At 51.4% G+C, this 23,427-nt stretch overlaps 1 long non-coding RNA gene across 1 annotated transcript; it reads right to left on the bottom strand.

Annotated features, from left to right (window-relative positions):
• Positions 1–251: 251 nt before the first annotated feature.
• On the bottom strand, positions 252–19,779 carry LOC104854512. The gene is made up of 4 exons (XR_004516684.1): positions 19,743–19,779; positions 15,709–15,855; positions 1,454–1,567; positions 252–1,230 (listed from the first exon to the last, which is right to left on the bottom strand). It is a non-coding gene; the product is annotated as an uncharacterized LOC104854512 (long non-coding RNA).
• Positions 19,780–23,427: the final 3,648 nt, after the last annotated feature.

Below are 23,427 nucleotides of genomic sequence, written 5' to 3'. Positions count from 1 at the left end.
TTCTACATGTTCTGCCCCACGGATGAGGAACAGACCTGCACACTTCCTACAAGCACACATTGTCCGCACGCCTTTCGTGTCTGACCTTGACGCAGGGGAAGGCCCACGACAGTAAAAAGAGAAGCGGGCAGTAAGGGAAGGCGACCCAGGAACACCTGGCAGGTCAGAGAGGAGCTCAGCATGGAGGGTCACACCGGGTCCCTGCAGCACTGTCGAAGAACACGAAGGGCTCTTTTTTAAAAGTGGTTTTATTTCAATCGATACATATGATTGCACATCTTTGTGGGTAGCATGTGACGTCTCCACATGTCTTTACCATGTGTGAGGAACAGAGCAGAGGAATTTATCATTTCTTTGTACTGGGAACACTGAAAATCTTCTGTACTAGCTGCTTTGAAATATACAATCAATTGGTTTTAATCATTGTTAATTCACTGTGCAGGAGAACCCTAGAGGTTATTTATTCCACCCAACTGCACCCCTGTAACCATTAACCATCTTGGGTCCACCTCATCGTTCCCTGCAACGGCTCCTTTGTGGTGCTGGGAAGAGTAGTGAAAAGTCCTGTGTCCTAAGCACCAAGCCAGTCACAACCCGCCACTGTGCATCAATTTAAAGTAGTCTCTGTTCTCTCTGGAGCTTACTCTCTTTCGCTAGGGTAACCAAACTATGGCCCGGAGACCAAATTTTGCCTGGGGCTCATTTTTATGTGGTCTTTGTGTTTAAAAAAAGGGGGGATTGTATTTTGAAATGGATGGAAAAAATCAAAAGAAGTATAACATTTCGTGGCGTGTGAACGTTACTATAATTCTAATTTCTGTGTCCTGACACAGTTTATTGGAACGTAGCCACGCTGTGTGCAGATCGTCCAGCACTCTACCGAAAAGGTCGGCTAACTTGGTGTGGCCAGCTTCACCCACAGCTTCATGGCTCCACCTGCCCCATTTTGCAGAGTTGCTGCGGGAATTAGTGAGATTTTAGCTAAGTAAACTGGAAGGTTCCATAACGTGCAAGGGGTCTGGCCTTGATATCACTCTTCTCGGTACCATCCTTGCAAAGAAGGGAGCACCTGGAAGGAATGTCTTCTATAACAGACAGAGTTACAGGAGTTACACATAACTAACGTTAACAGAAGGAGACGAGAGGGCATGCGGAAATAAATTCCTCTATCTTATCCACGGCGAAGCCTGAGATCCACGGGCCTGCAAACTTGGGGATGCACAGTCCTGTCTGGGAAGAGCAGAGGGGAGGAATAAGAATTCTCTCGGGAATTTAGTGAACCAGTTGCTAAACACACGATTATTAAAAAGTAAATGACATAATCTTAAAATTCAATAAATTGTACCAAACCAAAGGTAATAAAACCTCAAGTTCCATCACTTCCTATTTCTTTAACTATATTTTATTATATTCTGTGACCTTACAGTTGTCTATGTTTGTATGGTTAAACTACCGTATAGTGTTGTGCTGCTGTGTCTCTCTTCCTGGCTCTGGATCATCGACGTCGCTGCTGGCACCTTGGAATTTGTCATGGCAGTAGTATCTGTACCTTGGAGAATGGCAGACCCTGCAAACAGATGTATTTCCCGCTTCACAACTGGTTGTTAAACCCTTGCAGCGTACCACCGGGACCAAGGTTCCCATTTATAGGAGATTCATAAGGGGAAAAGTGGGGGCATTAGCGCTTCCTTCCCTGAGACACGGTACTCGGCACCTGCAATTCAAAGGATAGGATTATTTGGCTCACAGTTCCCAGCGAGTTCAGTCCATGGTTGGCTGACTCCAAGGCAGAAACGGCAGGTGGGAGGACAGAGCAAAAGACAGCTAGCTGTTCACCTCATGGCAGCCGCAAGCTGAGAGAGAAGGAAGAAGCAGGGACAAGAATACACCTTCCAGGTTGGCCTCCTATAGGGCCCTCTTTGGATCAGAGTCTCCTCCTAACAGCACACTCAGCTGTGAACTCATCAGTGACCTATGGTGCCTGCCCCCTGTGGTCTGTCAATCTCTACTCACATCTGTGTTGTTTAGGACTAAAATGTCCCCCAAAGTCTCGTGTACTCAGAGTGTCTTTGTAGGTGACACTAGCTGTAAATGGTGTCATTGTTCTTGAGTGAGAAGCTTTGCATCTTGACTTTTTGTACTTCAGGTGCAGAGCCACAGAGAGAGGATCACAAGGAGGCATGAAGTGGCCTTCTGGGAGTGGCCCACTCTGTGGGCACCTGAGGTAATTTTAGGTCATCACTTCCACTCTGTATCACGTAAAACTGTAGACTTGGAAAATCATCAGTGCCCTCTGATCTAATCACCTTCCCAAAGCCCCAACTCTGAACCCATGAGACTTGTGGGGGACATTTTAGACCTAAACCGAAACAGCAGACAAGTAAGTGAAGAATGGCAGAGGACAGAGGGCAGCTACCGTGGGATACAGACAAGGAGGAATACCAGGGCCGCTTCTGTCCCGAGAAGCTTTTGAACCAGAAAGCAGTATTTGAAAACCAAGGCTCCAGTAAGTTTCCTGGCAAGCCCTGGAGCCCTGGTGTCTACAGACTACCCTGTGACCCACATCTTTGGTTTCATCTACCAGATGCTGAGGTCTGGAAGAGCCTGGGTGCACACAGTTGGGGACACCAAGTCATGGGGAGGTGAATGGCTTGCCCAGAATCAAGCAATGCCTCAGAGCCAGCTCCAGTATCCTGACCCCTTTGCCCAGACTAGCTCTTTCCAGGACAGTGATGCTGGTTCATCAAACCCCTGCTGATGAAGGAGACAGGCACCCAGGCTGGGCATGCATGGCTGTTGTCTTCCCACCAATGAGAACCTGTCTCCTGCCCTCTGCTAACGGGCACCAGGAGGTTTTGTGGATCCGGGGGACTCTGGCCACCCATGTCCTCATCAGCCCCCATCCTTACAACCTTCAGTCATGTCCCTGGACTTTTCTTGCTCAACACAGCCTCAGTAAGTACAAAGGAAATGTTCTGCACATGGGGCGTTTGGCACATGGGTGGGTGACCGATGACAGCTTCGGGAAGCTCCAGATGGCTGTCGTGTAGACAAGCCGTCACAGGGTGTCTTCGTTCTTCTCCGAGAGGACTCTGTGCTGTGACTCCCTGTACTCCCGCAGGAGCAGAGCAGCACGGAAGATGAATGCAAGGAGGGAGGAGGTGGCCTTCTGGGAGCGGCCAGTTCTGCAGGTGAATGGGTTTAAATCATTTGGTACCATGTAAAACTGCAGAATCTGGGAAGAAACTCAGAGACCATCATAGCTAGAACCTCATTTCACAGAGGAGGAAACTGGGGCCAGAGACAGGAAATGATGACAGCCAAGTGGCATTGCTGGTAAATAGTTAACGGTGTTGGATTCAAACACGGGTGTGATATTGTGATATAATAAAAAATACGTGTGCATCTGGCCTTTGCCCCTGGTTCCTGGCACCAGAATGCTAAGATTGGGGTTTGTATGCTAACGAGAACAGTAGTGGCTGGGAGCCCCTAGGTGGTTTCAGGACAGGGCCTGGTCACCGTAGTGACCAAGTCATGATTAGAGGGTTTTACTTTTAGCCACATCCCCCCGTCTTTGGGGAGCAGAGTTGAGCTGAAGGCTGAGTTGGTCACCGGTGGCTGCCGACATAATAAAGCCTGCCTGTGTAATGACACCTCCATAAAACCCCCAAAAGACTGGGTTCAGAGAGTTTCTGAATAGAGGACCATGTGGAGGTTCCCGGGGGGCAGGGTCCCTAGAGAAGGCATGGGAGCTCTGTACCTCTTCCTATGCATTTCTCCAGCCGTATCTCTTATAAAATCTTCCTGTTAGGAAGGACATGGGACTCTTGATCTAATATCCTTTATAATAGACTGGTAAATGTAAGTAAAGCACTTCTCTGAGTTCTGTGAGTTTCTAGACAAATGAATTAAACCCAAGGAGTATAGTGGGAGCCCCCAACTTACAGGGAGAGGGTCAGAAGCACAGGTTGTAACCTGGGGCTGAGCCCACCATCAGAAGCGGGGTACTGAGCCCCCAACAGGTGGGATCTGACACCATCCCCAAGTAGGCGGTGAATGACAGGAAGCCCAGTTGGAGCCCGCCGGAGAATTACTGGGGGGAGGATGCATGAAGAAAACCTCACCCATCTGATCATAGTTCTGCCCTGCAATGAAAAAACTGCTTTCTATTCAGACCAGGTCTCTTGGAAAGTTTGTTCTTTTCTAAGAACAGAATTGAGGCTTGGTCTCTTGACTTCAGATACATTTTGAAATTTATGAAGCCATTACTTCTTTTAAAAAGTAATCTATTCTATATATTCCTAGAAGTATGCTGAACACTGCGAAATGAATTCAATAAACACAGTTTCTGCTGTTTGATGTCTGGCTTACAGTTTAAAATTGAGAAATGGACAAAGACAGCAAAGGGGTTTAGTCTTCGACAATGGATAGAATTTGCATTGCTTGACTGGTAATAACGAATGTTAGCTTAGTGTAGTGAGAAAGGCCTGGGCTTGAGAAGACTTGAGTTCAAATCCCATCTCTACTGTTAATTAGCTGTGTGACCTTGAGCGACTACTCAGCCTGTCGGAACCAAAAATTCCCTGCAGATAATGATATTTTTGAGGAATGCTGTAAAGACTGAAGAGATGTCTGTAAAGGACGCAGTACCACACTGGAGCATAACAGATGCTTAAATAATGGTAAGGCATCTCATTATCTTAGGGACAGACAGTGCAAGGCACAGAGGTGGCAAGAGCCCAAGGCACGGAAACCGGGGAAGAGATTTACTTACCTACCTGTCTTTGGCTACAATAACAGCAAAAACTCCTCATGTTTGCATTTTTCTTTATAATTTGCAGATTGCCTTGAGAGACAAAGCATTTTCAGGTGTATCTCACAGGCTACCACGCATTCATTCATATTTACTCCGTTTAAATTTATTGTTCCAGGCACATTCTAGCTGATGAGGCTATGGTGATTGTATTAGTCCACTTTGCTTTAATATAACGAAATACCTGGGGCAGGCTGATTTAATAAAGAAAAGAGGTTTATTAAACTCGCAGTTCCGGAGATTCAAGGGCAGGGCACGGGAGCTGGCTGAGCTGAGGGGAGAGCCTTGTACCTCAATGGCAGGAGCATGTGTGGGAGGAGGTGCAAGACGGTTTTCAACACACCTTGCTCTCCTGAGGGCTCCGGGGCTCTGTGAGGTCTACTTCCTGCAGCAGCGCCTGAGGGCCTCCATGAAGGCTGCAGCTAACAGAGGCCCCGCAGCCTCCCAGCATCACCACAAGAGGAGGACTGAGCTGCCGACACACAGACCCCTGGGGACACTGCGGCCACAGTGCACAACCAAAGGCGGGTAGGTGATGCAACGGCCTGGCTCTGGCTATGGATTCTCCGAGCTGGTATGTTTTCGGGCCCTCTCGTCTACTAATTCGGGAAAGGTGCAAACACCCAAAACATCCAGAACTTCGTGGTGAAGAAAGGCAGTCATTAAGGGGGATACTGTGTGCTGACTCATCCCATGACTCTGCAGTACCGGGGCAGGGTCGGGTCACCTAGAGAGGCCTCTTTCCTTGATGTCCCTTCCAGACTTGGCTCGCGGGGGCTCATTCCCGCAAGACAATTGCTTCTGGGCTGCCGCTCTGGGCTCCGTGCCAGGCAGACGCTGGCGCTCACCCAGTCAGAGCCACAGTGCAACCAACAGAAGACAGGACAGGTGCTGCATGTCAATGACAAGAGAGGGGACAGAAAACACTCGGCACTGCTGGGCTACAGGGCTGGAGCAACCTGCTGAGACCCTGCCCGAGAGAGCATGGGTACGAAGGGGTGCAGCTGGGAGTCTGGGCAGAGACCCAGTGACCGCACCTGCCCAGGGACAGAGGAAGAGGCGTGCATGTCGGGGCTACGTGTCCAGCATGGCTCTGTGAGCGTGGGTGCGGCATGGGTGTGTGCTGTGTGTTGTGCGAGTGGTGGGTGTGAATGTGTGTGTGAGCTGTGTACACCCAAGATGCAAACAGAAAGCAGAGAGGCCGATGCCACAAGCCACAGACAGAAACTTCCCAGGTGAATTCGCTCTGCTGGAACCTGTGTGCCTGCCGCATGTAGAACTGGTATGTGTGTCTTGTTTGGTGCTCTGTGTGTTTAAAAGTAGGCACGTGAAGATGTGTCTAGATCGTGCACTCGTGAGTGCTGAGGGTTATTATGGCCTCAGTGTTGCTGTCTACCCAAAATGCACACGTATGGATCAATCCCTAATGTGACTAAGGAACCTTTGGGGGACAAAACTTATCAAGCCCCTCTGACCCCAAGCCGCCACACTTCCACACCAGGCTCCACCACCAGGAGGAAGTCCTGACCCACGGGCTGGGCGATGCAAACACTGTCATAGCCTCCCTCACTCTGTCCCTCAAAGAAACGGCCCACAGCTGAAATGGACCGGTTCGTACTGGCTCCACTCTGCAGAGCTGTGACACAGACTCCTCGGCCCACCAGGGGCCAAAAGGGACTGTGCACAAAGCCCAGACAGCTTCTTCTCCACCCTGTCGTCCACTGCAAGCCGCTTACCCTAACAGGTCCTCTGCTCTGGGGCTGCTCTTCCTTCTCTGCTCATTTCTCTCTGCTTTTGTCTAATGAGGTGCAGGAGGCTGCCAAACCGACAATAGAATTACCTGAGATGCTAGGTTCTGTCAATCTCCATTAGGAGCCCGGGGAGAGAGCCATCAAAGCACAGGGACACCTTGGTGCTGTTATTGCAACTGAGTTTGCAGCGAGAGGAAGCAAAGAAGCCCGCCCCGAGATGCTCACCCAGGGCTGATGAGTCACCCAGGCTTCCGATCTGGCTGCTGCAGCTCCTCACAGCCACCCCACCGGGCCAGACCCCCACGCTGGGGGCAGCAGCCAGGAGCCCCCACCCTGGAAGGGATCTGCCTGAGCTTGGTTCAAAGCCCTCGCCCTATCCCAACAACGTGGGCAACTCCAAAGCCTCCCCCAGATCTCTGCAATTTCCTGGGTGACTTCTGGGCTCCTGACCCCTCTGGTTTTGAGCTGCTGGTGAATTACATGGCACACGGACCATCTCTCTGGTCTCCCCGCCCTCCGCATGCTTTCTTTAGTTCCCACATTTTCAACCCAAGAACTCATTCTTTTTCCTCAGTGGGCTCAGAAACACCACTCAAAGGTTAGGCTTTTCAACATGATGCTGGAACATTTGCACAAACAGGCAAAAAGTGAATCTTAACCTAAACCACACAAAGATTAACTCAACACTGTGCAAAGATTAACTCAAAATTAATTTTGAGTGGATCATATAAATCCTATATAAAATGTATGACTATAACATTTCTAGAAGAAACATATAGGACTATATCACTGTGACTTTGGTTATGCAAAGAGGTTTTAGATAAAATGCCAAATGCATAATCCATAAAAGAAAGTAAGTTAGGTAATATCAAACTTTAAAATTTTGGCAAATGACACTGATGATAAAATACAAATACAACCCTTAGGGAGTAAACATTCGTGAATCACATTTTTTGACAAACTGCTTGTATCTAGAATATATAAAATACACTCAAGATGGGCGTGGTAGCACACACCTGCGATCCCAACACCTGAGAGGCTGAGGCAGGTGGATCACAAGTCAGAGTCCAGCCTGGGCAACTTAATGTCTCAGTAAGATCTTGTCTTAAAAATATATAAAAGGCTGGGAATGCAGCTCAGTGTGAAGGCCCTAGATTCATTTCCCTGTCTCACACACACACACACACACACACACACACACACACACCCCTCAGGGCTCAACAATAAGAAAATAAGGGAAAAAATGGGCTAAAGATTAAAACAAACACTTCTGCAAAAAAAGACACAAGGATGGACAAAAACGCATATGAAAATACACTCAACAGCATTAGTCACTAGTGGAATATCAAATGGAAACCACAATGAGATATCATTACAGATCTGTTAGAATACCAAATCCATGGGTACAAGTGACAGTGCCAACTGCTGGTGAGTTTGTAGACCTCCCTTCCATGCCAGGAGTAAAGCAAACTATACAGTAGCCTCTTTGAAAAAGAGTCTGGCAATTTCTTGCAAAGCTATACATACTATTACCATATGACTACAATTCCACTCTTCTTTGCTAAAGAAAAATGAAAACTTGTTCACATGAAATCCTGCATGAGAACGCTCACAGCAGTTTTATTCGCAACTGTGCAAAACTAGAACAACCTAATGTTCTCTAACTCGCAGACAGATAAACCATAGTACCTCTATAGAATGAAATACTACTCAGAAATTTAAAAAGGACTGCTTAACACAACAGAATGGATGAATATCAAATGCATTTTGCTAAATAAAGGAAGTCAGATGAAAAAGCTTATCTATTGCATGATTCCATTTATATGACATTCTGGAAAATTCTGGAACATTCTGGAAAAGGCATAACTATAGGGACAGAAAGGAGAGTGTGGTGGCTGGGTAGTGGTAGGGATAGGGACTGGCTCTAAGTGGACAGGGCAGGGGAGTTTTGGAGTAAAGGAGTTGCTCTGCATCCCGGCTGCAGTGTGGGTTCATAATCCCATGCCTCACCAAAACCTATTGCTCTCCACACCACAGAAGTAAATTTCATTATACAAATGTTTAAAAACTGACCAGCAAGTCAGAAGAACTTTCCAACTCACCAACTGATAAACCAAACTGTTATAAATGAATCGTGGTGCTAAACTGAAATAATAGCATAAATAGGAGAGAAAATAACCTAAGTTACTGGAAAACCATTTCAAAGCTAAAGGACTGCACAGGAGTACTGTAGTCCTGTCAGAAAGTTTCTTTCCTGCAGGTATACGGGTCAGCAGTTTTAAAACAATTTTGCCAGGAAGTGTAGCAGGGTTGGAGAAACAAATAAATAAGGCCAATTCTCATTGCACTAGGCCCATTGCTAAGGCACTGCAAACATGGGCTAAGCCAATTCTGTGCTGAAGCACAGGTCCAAGGGGACAAACCAGGCAAGGTTCCTGTGAGCCCCTGGTCACAGCATCTTCAACAGCCAATCAACGCCTCACTTCTCTGTACCTGTTTCCCTTAAAGACGCCTTACTTCCTGTGTTCTGCTGATTCATTACCACCGAACCCTTACAACTCACGCTTGAATGAAGCTCACCTAAGCCACGTATTTCTCCTATAATGCACATCACAGCCTCCTTGGGCTTAGAAGCTCTAGACAGTACTTTAGCACCATGCTTGGGGAGCATTTTAAAGAAATCACCAAAAAAACAAAAACAAACAAGCAAACAAAAAAACACACCACTAAGTGCACTGCATGAAGGGCACTGATTTACATGGGCGAGTGGAAGCTGGACCATGGTGCAAGCATCACAAATCTTTCCTGGGGAGTTGGCAGGAAACTGGGGATGGAACCTAGGCCTTCACACAGAGCTGCATCCCGTGCCCATTTTCCTTTTAATTTGGAAACAAGGTCTCATTAAATTACTAAATTGGCCAGGCTGGGCTCGAACTTATGATCCTCCTGCCTCAGCCTCCCAGAATACAGAGATTACAGGCTTCAGTAGCTCAAATCTTTGGATATTCTGGACATGTCTGGGAATGACTGCCAAAGTGCCATAAGTACTGATTTGGGAGTTAAAAAATGTTATCTAAAGGAAGAATCTCCAAATCCAGTACCATTCCATGAATAATAAGGGTCAACCCTGCAGGGAAGATGACAGCCAGGCCAGGACAGCAAGATACCTTCCCTAAGGTCAGCAGCATTTGCTGAGTACACTGCACTTGCTGGACCTGAACTCAGGAGTGGATGGACATTCAGGGACCCAGCTGCCATCACCCCTTTTAAAGGGACAGCACGGGCCTGGGAAGGAACCAGAGGAACACTGTCACACTTCAGCTCTGTCTCTTCCCTAGACCTCAGTGGCCTCTGTTCACTTCCCCAGGCCCGGAGAGTTCGCTGGGAGCTGGGATGGGGGTCAGGATGCATGGAATCCAGGCCAACCTTCCCCCGGACAGAAAGAGGAGCTCTTTCTGGCAGCCTCAGCCCGCAGGTGAGCTCACTCCTCCTCATTACTGGAAGTACCATCTATATGCAAATCTACGCCTCCAGCCCGGACCTTTTCCCCTGAACTCAACTCCACTCTCCAGCTGCCTCCTCCGTTTCACCCCTGGTTACCTCAGGCATCTCAGATCTAACATCTCTCAACACAACTGCGATGCCCACCCCACCCACACCTCTGCCCTGTCCTTTCCTGTCCTGGCAGGTGGTGGCGTCTGTGCTCAGCCTGGAGCTGGGGAGCCATCTTGAATCCTTTCTTTCTCTCCTTCCCTACACCCAACCCAGCAGTCAGTTCTGTTGGCTCCCAGGGCTTCTTCCCAACTCCACAGCTACCACCAAGGCCCGCCTAGGTGCCTTTGCAAACCTCCAGAACTGGATTCTGTCTGTGCCAGCCAGGCCCCACGCACCTGTCCCACAGTCGCTAGTAAGGTCCTTATAACTATATCCTGTGGCCACTCTACTCCAACCCCTCCAGCGGCCTCCGAGACCCGGGACGACCCCAACACCTGCTGAGCCCTCATTTCCCTCGTGCACCATCCTCCCTACCCTCTTCCAGCCACGGGGCTCCCAGAGGATACTAGACACCAGGCACTGTGCCCCAGGAGCCCTTTCCTTTCCCCAGAGCGCAGGCCTCCACCCAGATCCCCAGCAAGCAGATCAGCCATGGATGCCCTGGCTCGCCAGGGGGAGGAGTTGGGCCTGGACCTGCAGCTCTGCTCAGACGTCCTGGCCCCAACGTGCATCCCCAACACCTGATGGAATCGCACCTCCCGCTTTGCTCTCTGGCCTTCGCATCTGGTTTTAATTCTTAACCCTCAATCACCACCTATTATGATATATTTATTTGTCTGAATGGTCTACTCCCCCTCCCCCACGAGACCGGAAGCTGATATCTAATTGTCGCACTGTTGCAGTCCCTACACCTAGAATACTTCCTGGAACACTGTGGGCCCTCAATTTTTGTCCTTGTTGAGCGAGTGAATGATCAGAGAGGTTTGCAATTAAAACCAGAACCTCCCTGCCTGGTCTCTGCCGCTGAGCCTGGTACCCTCTTAGGGGCCCGGGAAGCACAGCGCCACCTGAGGCTGTGAGACGCAACCGACCAGCACCAGCTTTTCCTGATAGCCTCGTCTCCCCAGGCCTGGGAACGTCTAGCGATGCAGAATAACCATGGCGGTGCCTTGGGTATGGCGCTGCTCACCCGCCTCGCGGACTCCGCGCAGCACCTGGGCCTGCTTTACGCAGACCCGCCCCGCACAGACTTCCCAGAGCTCATCTGGAACCGTCTGATTTGCATCTCCAAAGAAATAAAATAAACGCTGTTTATTTTTCCTTCTGTTTGCCCCGAGGCGGGCCTGTTGTGGCTCCCGGGACCCAGAGTGGATAATCAGAGTGATTTCTGTGGTTAGGGGAGCGAGCCCGGACCTCTCAGCAGCCTGCAATAAAGGAGGGGGGCCGTGACTCCAGTGTGAAAGAGATGGGGGGTGGAGGGGAAAGATAAACGACAGAACCTGCCTGACACGATTACAGCCGCATTTGCATAACAGAGACAGAGCGCTGGCTTCGAAGGAGTGGTAATTAGATTCTCCGGTGATTAGGGACACTTTCCAGAGTGGGGAGAGGAGATGAAAATCCAGCCTTGAAGTGGTGCAGAAGGGATGTGCAGAACTGAAGATCGCCTGGGCAGCAGGAGAGGAAGACTCAGAGCTAAGGGAGTCCAGGCCCTGCACACACACACACACACACACACACACACACCCTGCATCTTCCAGTCACCACCCCAGGCTTGGAGTCTCCTGCTGGGGGTGGGACCCAGTGGGGACCTTGTGGACGGCCACCAGCCTGCTGGGCAGTGCCAGGCTCTGTTCCAAACCAGCTGTGTGACTGCACACATGTGGCCTCCCTGAGACCCAGTAACTCACCTGCTAACGGTCTGTTTCTCAGTATGTAGTAGTATAACTGAGATAAGCTAACTTTATAAAGAAAAGCGGTTTTGTTTCACTCAGTTCTGGAGACTGAAGGGCATGGCAACGGCTTTGGGTTGGCTCTGCTAAGAACTTTGTGACAGAGGACATCACGACAGTGGGAGTATTTACTCAGCTTTCTGTTGCTGGGACAAAACACCTGACATACACAACTTAAAGGAGAAAAGATTGATTTCAGCGCACAGTTTCAGAGGGTTCAGTTCACAGTTGGCTGGCTCCAAGGCGAAACAATCGTGGCAGAGGAAACTGCTCACTGTAGCAGGAAGGAAACAGAAAGCAAGGAAAAGGGCCAGAGAGGGAGAGGCCAGGGACCAAATACAGTCCCCAAGATCTCAAAGCTGTGGCCCATGCAGACACACCCAGAAGTGTGATTTACTAATCTCCTGAGCAGCTCGTGAGCCGATCAGTTGGACAATCAAGGTTCACTATCACGGAGCACTCGCGGAGGAAGACATCCAGCCTCCAGACAGGAAGTCAGGAGCGACTCAGAAGTCAGGGTCACCTTATAACAACTTGCTTCCACCAGGGAGCCCCATGAGTTACCAAGTCTCTCTGATGGCAGCTCTTCCAATGACCTACGAGGACCCCGTGGGCCCCGCCCCTTACAGATCTCACCATCTCTCCACACACAGGGGATCCAGCTCCCAAACCATGATCCCTCCAAAACATACTCAAACAACCACAGGGGCTACTTGATGGTCAGTGAGTTCCCATCAGAAGAGGGTGTGGAGGTTAAACACAGGCAGTTCCTTCCCTAGCTCCCTCCCTAATGCGGGTCCAGGGTGCAAGGCTGAGCCCCCTCACAAAGGAGAGGGTTTTAAATTGAGAAGCCAGCAACCCTGAGTAGACAAGAAGGCTGGCAGGCTTGTCAGGGTATGTGGCCTAGGAGTTAGACCTAGGAAAGTCAGAAGACATGGCCCTAGATCAGCTCGACCTCTCCCTAAGTCCCAATTTTCACCTTCTCCCCTCTCAAAAGCATGCATCATAGAGATTACTGTTTTTTGTTTGTGTTTTTGACAGAGGCTATTGCTGTGTTAATCAGGCTGGCCTTGAACTCGTGGCAATCCTCCTGCCTCAGCCTCCCAAGTGCTGGGATCACAGCAGTGCACCGCCACACCCGGCTCATAGCGATCATTTGAATGCAATATTCATGCACATATAAAAAACATTTACAAATGTGGGTGCCTTATTATTAGTAACAGGTTATTTGTGTCATGCCTCCTACTACTTGGGCTGAATTCTTTGATGACAAGGACCAGGTTTTTAAAAATTTTTATTATCATTTTAAATTCCTGGCATTAAGCAAATAGTGGGTGATCAGAAAATGTTTAATGGCTGACTAACCATGTTTGACTTTTGCCTCCTCCCCAGTGCTATGGGACTGGCCAGGCAGGGGCCTCTTTCAAACAAGACATCTTAACCTTGAAGTGTGGCTACCATGACTCTCAATGCAGTAAGGGACGTGGGGGATGGAATCCTCCCTTCCCGGCTTCTAGACCCAATGTCCTTGGTTTCCAGGAAGAGTGAATTGCAAGAGGCTTCTGCAAGCACAAGTTAAGTGATCACACACACACACACACACACACACACACACACACGCGCACAAAGAGAAAAGATTCATCTCACCTCTCCTGTGGACTCCAGGATTTGAACCTAATTGCTATGATTAGAGAAGAATGAGTCAACATTTTGTTCTTCTTTTAAAGGGGGCGTGTGTAAGTGTGCGTGTGTGTCTGTGTGTGCGCATGCGCCTGCATGAGTGTTCAAGTTGTGGTTATAGAAGTATTTCTGCAAGTCAAGTACTAGCTGAAGCTAAGAGTTTGTGTTCAGCTGGTCTCCATGGAAACCTGTCAGCTCCTTTGCCTCCCTCTTGCTCCCCCTGTTAGGCAGATTCTCTCCTTTCCCAAACAGGAGGACCAAGGTTAGTGAGAGGGAGCAGGGGACCATCCACAGCAGTGTCAGCGGCTCCCAGACAGGAGCTGTCTGCCGGGGTGGGGCGTGTGGCCAGGCTCAGAGGTGGCAGGGCCGCGGGCCCCTGCAATGAGGTCACCCCCTCCCCACTTCCTGACTGCCCAGCTGGTGCCACCGGCTCAGGAAGCCAGGGCCTTAATTATATGCGTGGGACCCCATGCTCTCCAAGACCAGATATGAGTTTTTAAAATAGAAGATCAGCAAGGGGTTAGGAGGGAGGCAGGAGCTGCAAGAATCTCGGAAGGACAGACAGCGGTGCCAAGACAGAACAACTTTTTGATTTTCCGCTATTTTGAGCCAACAAGGGTCCCCAGAGATGATAGGTGAAGGCAAAGGGTCAGAAGACGGGGACTTAGGCTCAGAACAAATGTAGGCTTGGCCTGAACTTTTCCCACGTGTATTTCATAAAATCTTAATTGATAAATGCAAAATAAATGCAGGAATCTGTACATTTTCCATGCAACGCATACTTTTAAAGTCCCATGCTTCTTTCCTAATATTTTGTAATACAATCAGCTAATTGCTTAGGGCAAGAGGACACAGCCAGAGAGTCACAGACTTAGGTTCTTTTCAGCCCAGACGACTACTGAGTGTGCCAGGCGTGGCTCCTTTCCTCCCTACAAGAAGCCTTCACTGTAGATCCTATTAAGAGCCACCACTTTACAGAGACGGAGTTGGAGGTACAGAGAAGTTAAGGAAGTTGTTCAAGGTCACACAGCAAGCAAGTGGCAAAGAAGAGGTCTAGGCAACTGCCCGGATTTAAACAATGGCAGCTCCCACCCCTTCTGGAAAAGGCCGGCTTCCCCCACTCCTGGGGTTCATGGCACTTGCTCCCTTCCCTTCAAGCTGCCCCTTCCCAGATGCCCCCTCGTCTCAGCCTGGCCTCTCGGGGTGGCAGAGAGGAAGCTCTGCCCAGCAGTCCTGCTAGGAATGACAGCGCCACCCACCCTGTCATCCCTGCCTCGCTCGTCCCTGTCAGACACCTCCCAGCTCCCAGCTGTCTGTCAGCAGCTGCTCGGGGATATAAATAACCAGCCTTGGCAGAGGCGCCCTGGAGGGAGGGGACAGACTGGGTGGTGACAGGCGGTGGAGGAACACAAGGGTCCTCCTTTGGGCTCAGATATTCCAGTCTGCTCCTCAGAGGAGCTGGCTAAAGCCTGCAAGGCGATGGGGAACTGGGGTTTAGCACAGAGCAGCTTGGTAGAGCGAGGAGGCCCAGCAAGCCCGCTCTGTCACTGTGTCCCCGGCTCTCCATCTGCCGGGCATCTGGTTGGACTGTGCCGCTCTAATCTTTCCCTGCACCCCCTCCTGATTCTCTTCCTCTCTCTCCCTCTCTCTCTCTCCTTTCCTCCCTTGCTTCCTTCTTTTTCTTGAGGCGGGGTCTCACTACACAGTCCAGGCTGGCTACCAACTCTGGCTTAGGCTGACTTCAAACTCCTGATCCTCCTGCCTCAGCCTCCCAAATGAGATCACAGGTGAGCACCAGCAGGCCCCGCTGTCTCTCTTGATTCTTGAGGAAGTATGTGGGGACCCCTCTCCCACAGGATCCACAGAGCGGAAGGATGCTAGTGCTATGAGGGAAGATGGTCCTGGAGAGGAGGGGGCCCTAAGCCTGATGTGAGCACAGAGCTGGGGCAGAAAGAACAACGAAAGGAAAGTTTGGGCAGAAGAGGAAGGACAAGAGGACAACTTAACATTTTACCACCATTTATCAAGCCTCTGCCAGAGGTTGGGTCCGGTGTGTTTATTTCTTCATCCCTTCTTTACAGACAGGGTCGCTAGAGTGTTGAGGAGAATCAGGAGCAGCAGGGCTGGAAGGACCTCTGAGGACCGCTAGGTGAGTCCCCACATTCTGCTGGGGAGACACAAAAGGAGGCAGTGAGACGCCCAGTCCCTCGGCCAGACACGGGCAGGGCTGGCTAGACGCAGCTCCCAGCAGCCCCTGCGGCTGCCGCCCTCCTCCTCTGGGGCCAGCGCTGACAGGGGCTGGATTGACGCAGGAGTCACAGCAGCGAAGTCACAGAGAAGCCCTCTTGCTAAGAGGCTGTTAGGGGAAAGGGGCCCTGCAGTAAATCTGCAAGTGTGTCCAACCCGCACCCTGCAGGCCCATGAGGTCCTGGTCAGCTGGTGATGCGCCCGGCAAGGCTGTGGACTTTGAACCGTACTACGAGCCAGTGGCACTTTTCATTGCTTAACTGTGTGGTGCTCGACTGGGGATACCAAGGCCCAGCTCTGTATGAGAGGGTGAAGTAGGGTGCTGACTCTGCTTCCTGTCTGTCCCCCTCCTTTTTAAATGTTATAATGAAAAATATTAAAAATAAAGGAAGTTTTGTTGCTTCTACACATTAACTATATTGTACATTTTATACACAGCCCAAGATCATTCCTTTTCACTCCATGTGGCTCAAACAAGACAACAAACAGGCTGGACACCCCTGATTTAACAGGGTCCGTTTCTGTGGCTGACCGGCCGCCTTTTCAAAATCTCTGCGACCCATCAGTTCTCCCTCTTCTGTGGGCACCAGAACGGCCCGGGAGGTCCTTAAAACAGAGCCGAGCTCCACCCCAGGCTTCTGGATCAGTAGGTGTATTTTTCATACTTCCAATTTTGTGTGTAGTGCAGTGTTTTGATGTCTAAGAGTGAGACTGTGCATACCATCGGCAGCCCCAATTGTCAGAGCAAAGGGCCCTGGAGCACATCTTTGATATGTAAATTAGCCAGCGGGCCACACCTCCTTCTCCTGCCCCAGCACTAGGCCTCGCCAGAGACCAGGCAGCTGGGACAAACCACCCGCCAAGCCTGTTAAAACATCCAAACTAACCAATCCTACACTGCCCCGCTCTGCTTCCCTCCCCACACAACCCCATGAAGTCAGGGCCCGGCCTCCTCCGCCCGCCCCTCTGCCACCTGACCATCCTGACACTGTTCCCTGAGGCTCTGCAGGACATGTCCTGCCTCCTGTCCCTAGGACAGGGTTTAATACACTGGCCACCCCCGACTGTCACATAAAGAAAACAGATGGTAGGTCTGTGGCAGAGCCTGAGAATCTGCATTTCTACCAAGCGCCTGCTTTGAGAACTCGGGAGAGAGGATTCAAAGTTAACTGGAGAAGTAGATGAATTTGCACAGGGCCCAGGAAGGCACTGGAGAGGAAGATGAAGGAGCCAATCTCTTACTCTAAGGACTACGCCCTGCCGGAGTGGACAGAGCAGCCCGCACAGCCCGTGGGAAAGGCCACCCCAGCCAGGAGGGAGAACTGTCCTGTAAGAAACGAGACAGAGCGCAGCAAAATGGGGCCCGGGCAGCAACAGCAGCAGCAGCAGCCTGGGGGAGATACAGAAATGCAGGGTGCAGGGCTCTCCCCAAGACCCGTGGAGCCCAACGGTCGCAGTGTGGCCTCCAGTCTGTGCTAGTAGCTCTCTGGGGGAAATAACCTGGGTACCCTACAGAACCTGGGCAGTGAGTGGCTTGCTCTGGCCCACGGTGTGGCTGAGGCAGAAGCTCCCCCAGACACAGCCGCCTAGCAGGGGAGAGCAGCAGGACACGGAGCACACACTACCCACACTACGCTGGGGTCCAGGCCTGAGTCAGCTGTTGTAGGGACCGCCAGTGGGGAGTCATCGTCTAAAGGCAGCGACAGAGGCACTGACTGCCAGGCGATCCAGAGACACAGTCACTGGCCCTCAGTCTACACGGACAGCCTAGGGCTTTTCTCACCATTTCCGGGGAAGAAAGGGCATGACACCAGGAAGATAGGGGTGTGGGACTTCCTGCTCAGCTGGGCAGAAGGTTGCTCCTAAGACTGATTCCACAAAATCTGTGCTGGGCATGAGGGTGCACGCCTGTAATCCCAGCACTCTGGGAGGCTGAGGCAGAAGGATCTCAAGTTTGAGGTCAGCCTGGGGAACTCAGTGAGACCTTGTCTCAAAATACAGTAAAAAAGTCTGGGGTGTAGCTGAGTGTAGAGAGCTTGCCTAACGTGCACGAGGCCCTGGGTTTGATCCCAGTACAGACACACACAGACACACACACACACACACTCACACAGCTTCCCCCCCTGACCTAGGCTGATAAAGACCATCACACTGTTCATCTTTCAGAGATTTCTTATTTTCCATGTGCCTCTAATGAGAGAGTTAGTGGCAACCCTGTGTATCTGTGGGCTCTAAATCCAAGGACTCAACCGACTGCAGATCAAAAATAGTAGGAAATAAACTGCATCGGTACTAACCCTGTACAGAATTTTCCCTGTTATTATCCTTGACAACACGGTGTAATAACTAGGAAGACAGCACTGTGATGGACCAGGTGTTGTGAGCAATCTAGAGACGATTTAAATATGTGGGAGAATATGTGTAGGTTACGTGCAAAATACCATTTTCTATAAGGGACTCGAGCACCTTTGGATTTGGGATCTGTGAGGGGTCCTGAACCAGACCCCCGTGGGTGCCGAGGGACCTCTGCACTTGCCATGAGAATTGCGATGAGCGGTGGCTGGACAGTGAGGGCCACTCATGGACAGTGTCGCCACTTCTCCTGTCCCCACTGGACCCTGTGGCCTCCCGCCACCCAGCACACAGATTCTACTTCTGTCCCCCAGGCTGGTGGGGGAACCCAGTTCCTGTCCTCAGCAAGCTCCTGTCTGGTAGAGAGGTGGCACGTCGCTTGCCTTCGAGGAGTTCCCAGCGTAAGGAGTGTGTATGTTAGTCGTGCTTTCTTCCCATTGATTGGCCTCCTTTCATGGGATGGGAAGGAGGGCCCCGGAGAGCCCCAACCTAAACTGTCTTGCAGTGCAAGCCCCAAACGAAGAGTTCTGTCCACTGATAGTGACTGTGGGAGGAGGCACAGTCTGTCCTTGCCTGGACCCGGTGTCCACCCCAGTTGGGGGGGGCTGGGTGGTGAACAGGGGCAGATGGGAGCCTATGATCTCCACAGAATGGATCCTAGTATGGTGTAGGGGCAGGGCAGCAAGCTGTCTGGAGACACAAATACAGCTCCAGGCAGCCGGGCACATAATCCTGCACAGCATGTGGACACAGGCACGTAGAGCAGAAGTCATGCAGATCAGTGCACCAGAGTGTGCTTAAATGCAGAGATCTTGGTGTCTGAGGTCAGAGGGAGTTAAATGGGAAGGGCTGATAGGAGATCAATCCCGACCCAGACTTGGAAGACAGAGCAACAGGTCTTTGGGAAACTGGAGCCTGAGGGGTCCCGGCAGATGGCCAGGGACAGGAATGGGGTGCTGGGGTTACACCATGAGGAGTGACAACAATTTCCCAGAGGGTGCTGGGGACCTGCAGTCCCACAAACCTAGCCCGGCCCCCCTCTGCTCCCCGTACAACACAGGACGTCCCCTCCATCCCCGGTGGTTGTGTCCAGCTCTTGGAAACCTGAGAAAGGAGCAGAATGTGAGGTGTGAGAGAAAACAGGGGCAGCCCTTACTGTTGTCATGGCAACACAGTCACAGCCAACTGTGCTGTAAACACCAGCGTGTGTGAGCCTTTTCCTAAGCTGGAGCCCCAGGACATAAAGGAACAGGGACAGCACAGGGTGTGGGATCACCCAGAAAGCCTGCGTCCATCCTGCCGGGCCACTGCACTGGGGCTCGGGGGCTGCTTTCAGGCCCTTGGAGCAGACAGGAAAGCCCTGCATGCTGAGTGCCTTCCTCTACAGAAGGGAGTGTGGGGTGGGCGTGGACTTTGTCCCTCTTCGTCCGCTCCCCTCTTCCCAGCGCTCACCTTCTTTCCTGCCGGCCTCTCCTCCGTCTCTTCCCACTGTCTTCTCCTCTTCCTTCTCCCCTCTCTGCTTTACTCCTCTCTTGTTCCCTTCTTCTCTCTCCTCCCCGCACCTGTTTTCGCCCTGTTTAAATGGATACGAAAGCCTGAGGAGTAGGTGGGGAATAAGGCATGGGGGACAGAGGAGAGGGAGACTTTGGTTTCAGGCCTTTCTTCCTGCCACCCCAGAACCACAGCAGAGACCTGCAAGCCTCACTCCATGGGGTGTGGGTCACCCACACACTCCCAGAGCTCAGCCTGCACCTGCCCCACCCCTGCCTGGCTGCAGGAGGCAGAAAGTCAGGGACAGGTGAGGGCTGCACCCCAGCGGCAGCCAGTGCGATTCTCACCCCTGAGGAAATGGGGGCCTCCTGGTTTTCTGTGACTCACAGTTTGCCCAAAGCCAAAACTGAGGCATCACTCCCCACTCGCCAACCGTATTGTGTGCTGATTAATGCGCGGAGGGCCAGGCAGCTGGATCTCTGCTCCCAGAGTCCCTGGAACACCCGCTAGGCCCTGGAGCTGGGTCTCGAGGGAGGGTACAGTGGGCTTGAAAATCTGGTGCCGAGAAGACATTCTCCAGAAATAAAACCAAAGTTCAGTGCTGAGGAAGGGTCCCTGAAATGCCTGTTCTGCTTCAAGAGAAATCGTCTTCTTATGAGATAAGAGCTGCTCCTAATGGCCTGCAAACGTGTTTCTTGAAGCTCACAGACCCTTATCTTTGGGGGTAGGCAGCTACCCACCTAGGAGTCCCGCACCGAGGACAGCTACACTGGCATAGGCTAGCCACAGGAGTCCCAGATGTCACCCTGGCCCCAGGCTTAGGAGACCCCTCCAGACAGACTTAGATTCAGCCACCTCGGGGTCTCCCGCATCTCAGATCATGGGCCCGCAGTGGTGACACATAGGGCTGTCACCCCAAGAACCTTCACTCCTGCTCCGGGGCCCCACACTGTGGGAAAACGTGGGTCCCTGGGTGCACTGGGCAGTAGGGGCAGGGTGGCGGTCACCCCTCAACGTAGTGTCTCGGGCCAAGTGTGCACACCTATGTACGCGACCTCACTGGCTTGCGCAGGACTGAGGGCTGTGTACTTGTGTGTGTGTGTCCGTTCACGGGTGCCTCGGCAGTTTGGGGAGGAGCCACGGCTCTGCGGAGATTTCATTTACGTGAGTTTTGGGGAAACTGTCAGGACAGGAGGGCCAGGGCTTACCTCACAGAGAAGGGGAGGTGTGAGGACCGGACCAGCAGGCACACTGGGAGGGCACAGACTGGGCACTTGGGGAGAACTTGGCTTTCTTCCGGGCCCACCAGTCTGTGCCTGTTGATGACAAAGGCGGTTGTTATAGACTGCTAGACATCCACAGCGCTCTCATTCTTCAGAGCTCCTTTGTTATTTTCATCCGGGAGCCGGCGCGAGGAGCAAGGTTCAGGGGCCGGGACTGGGAGGGCAGACGAGGAATCACAGCGCAGACTCCGAGGTTGTTTCTGAAATGCTTCCGCTTTATTCAGGAAATGGGCAGGCTTATATAGGGTAAGACGGGGGTGGAGCCCGGTGGCGTTACTGGATTGCTATTGGATAAGGTAAGGCAGGGGTGGAACCAGGGTGGAGTCGGGATATTTGGCACATCGCTATTGGCCGCATGTTAGTTTTTGGATTGTACGTGTTAGGGACTGAGGCGCATGGAGTCAGGACTTTAGAGGTTTTTGAGAATAACCGTTTATCTGTCTGAGGTCAGATCTCTACACATCCAAGGGGGCGGATTATTCCAGCCCTAATAGGCCTCGGAGTTTTCTCAGGAGAGATGGGTGCGCTGCTCCTGACTCAGCCAGACATGAACCTGATCCTCACTCCTTCCTGTCTGCGATCTCATTCGATCCTCAGCAATTCACGGGAATCACCTTCTTGACTTCCAGAATGAAAGCTCTGAACTCAGAGAGGTTAAGGGACTTGTCAGAGTCACACAGCTCATTAGATTTGACAAAATACAGCTAATCCTCCTTACCCGTGGGGTCCACATCTGTGGATTAAACCAACCACAGGTCACAATTATTCCAGCTGGGTGCAGTGGTACACACCTGGAATCCCAGCTACTCACATGTCTGAGGCAGAAGGATTGCAAGCCTGAGGCCAGGCTGTCCCAAAATAAAAAAATTAAAAAGGGGTAGGGGTGTAGCTCAGCACTGCAGCACTTGCCTTGCATGCAAGAGTCCCTGGGTTCAACCCCCAATATGAAAAAATAAAAACGAAATTCCAGAAAAAAATTTGAGTTTATGCTGAACCTGAGCATTTTCCCTGCCGTTAGTGCCTAAACCGCACAGCATAACAAGTATTTACACAGCATTTACATTATATTAAAACTAATCTAGAGGTGTTATAAGTAACCTAGAGATTATTTGAAGTAAGGGGGGGGATACTTGTAGGTTATATGCAAATACAATGCCATTTTACCTGAGGGACTTGAGATTCATGGGTCTGGGCATCTGAATACAGTCCTCACGGACACACAGGGATGCTTGCTTCTGGATGGTTCCAGCGGATCACCAACGTCATCTCTTATTAGAGAAACGTCTGAGGCACAACAGGTCTGCTGCGGGCCCTGGCGCTGGGCTGTCTTAGGCCTCCCGGGCTTGGGCTACGGTAGCTGCCCTGTGGGATAAAGAAATAAGCACAAAGTTTAAACACCTGGAACACAACAGCCCCGCAAGACTTGTGTGATGCACGACGACAGTCTCATTTGTATGCATGCGTGTGCACACACACACGTTTGGGGCCACTCTCCCTGGGTGCCCGGAGAGTCCTCTCCCTGCCTGTGGCCAGCACCACTCCCAGAGCAGAATTCCAGATCTAGAAGAGGCCCCATCTCCTCTCTCCAAGCTCTCCTTGTGTGGGCAGGAGACGGCACAACGACTTAACACGCTGGACGAAAACACATAAACACATGCAGAGTAAGAACCCAGCTGTGGAGCCTCTCGCAGAGCCGAGCCGGGGGGCGGATGCAATGAGCAGGGAAACAGAACTGGGTGCTGAGTGGAGGCAGCTGTGTTTCAGTCCAGGAACTGGACTCTGAGGGTCTGACCTGCCTGGTGAGCTATGTCCCAAGGTCCCCTCTGCATCCTGTCTGCCAAAGAGCTGCCTGAGACCCCACAGGCTCTGACCCAGCTCTGGCCGGATAGAAGCTTCGGAACAGGCCCCACCATAGAGGCCAGTGACACGCTTTGGTGACTGCCAGAAGGGTAGGCAGCGTAGGGCCATCTCAAAGCAGCATCAGAACCCTTTCCTCAGTTCGGCAGGGTCCCTTCCCCACCAGATCAACCAGCCTTCGGAACAGGCTGGGAGAGAGAAGCCACTGTACAAAGCGGGAAACTGAGCCTGGGGCCCGGAACCCTGACAGCCCAGCCTGCCTTCCCCTTGTGGCACTTCCTCCTTGCTGGCCTCCTTCGAGCCTGCTGGGGTTGATTTAAATCAAGCTTTAAAAACAACCCAAGCCAGGCATGGTGGCTCATGCCTGGAATTCCAGCACTCGGGAGGCTGAGGCAGGAGGATCACTGTGAGTTCGAGACCAGCCTGGGCTACATAATGAGTTCTAGGTCAGACTCAACTACATAGTGAGACCCTGTCTCAAAAAAAAAAAAAAAAGAAAATAGAAA

This window comes from Fukomys damarensis, unplaced genomic scaffold, assembly GCF_012274545.1.
Source record: "Fukomys damarensis isolate Sample0158 unplaced genomic scaffold, DMR_v1.0_HiC HiC_scaffold_11, whole genome shotgun sequence".
In the NCBI taxonomy this organism is placed as follows: Eukaryota; Metazoa; Chordata; class Mammalia; order Rodentia; family Bathyergidae; genus Fukomys; species Fukomys damarensis.
This window is presented reverse-complemented; position numbering and strand designations above follow the sequence as displayed.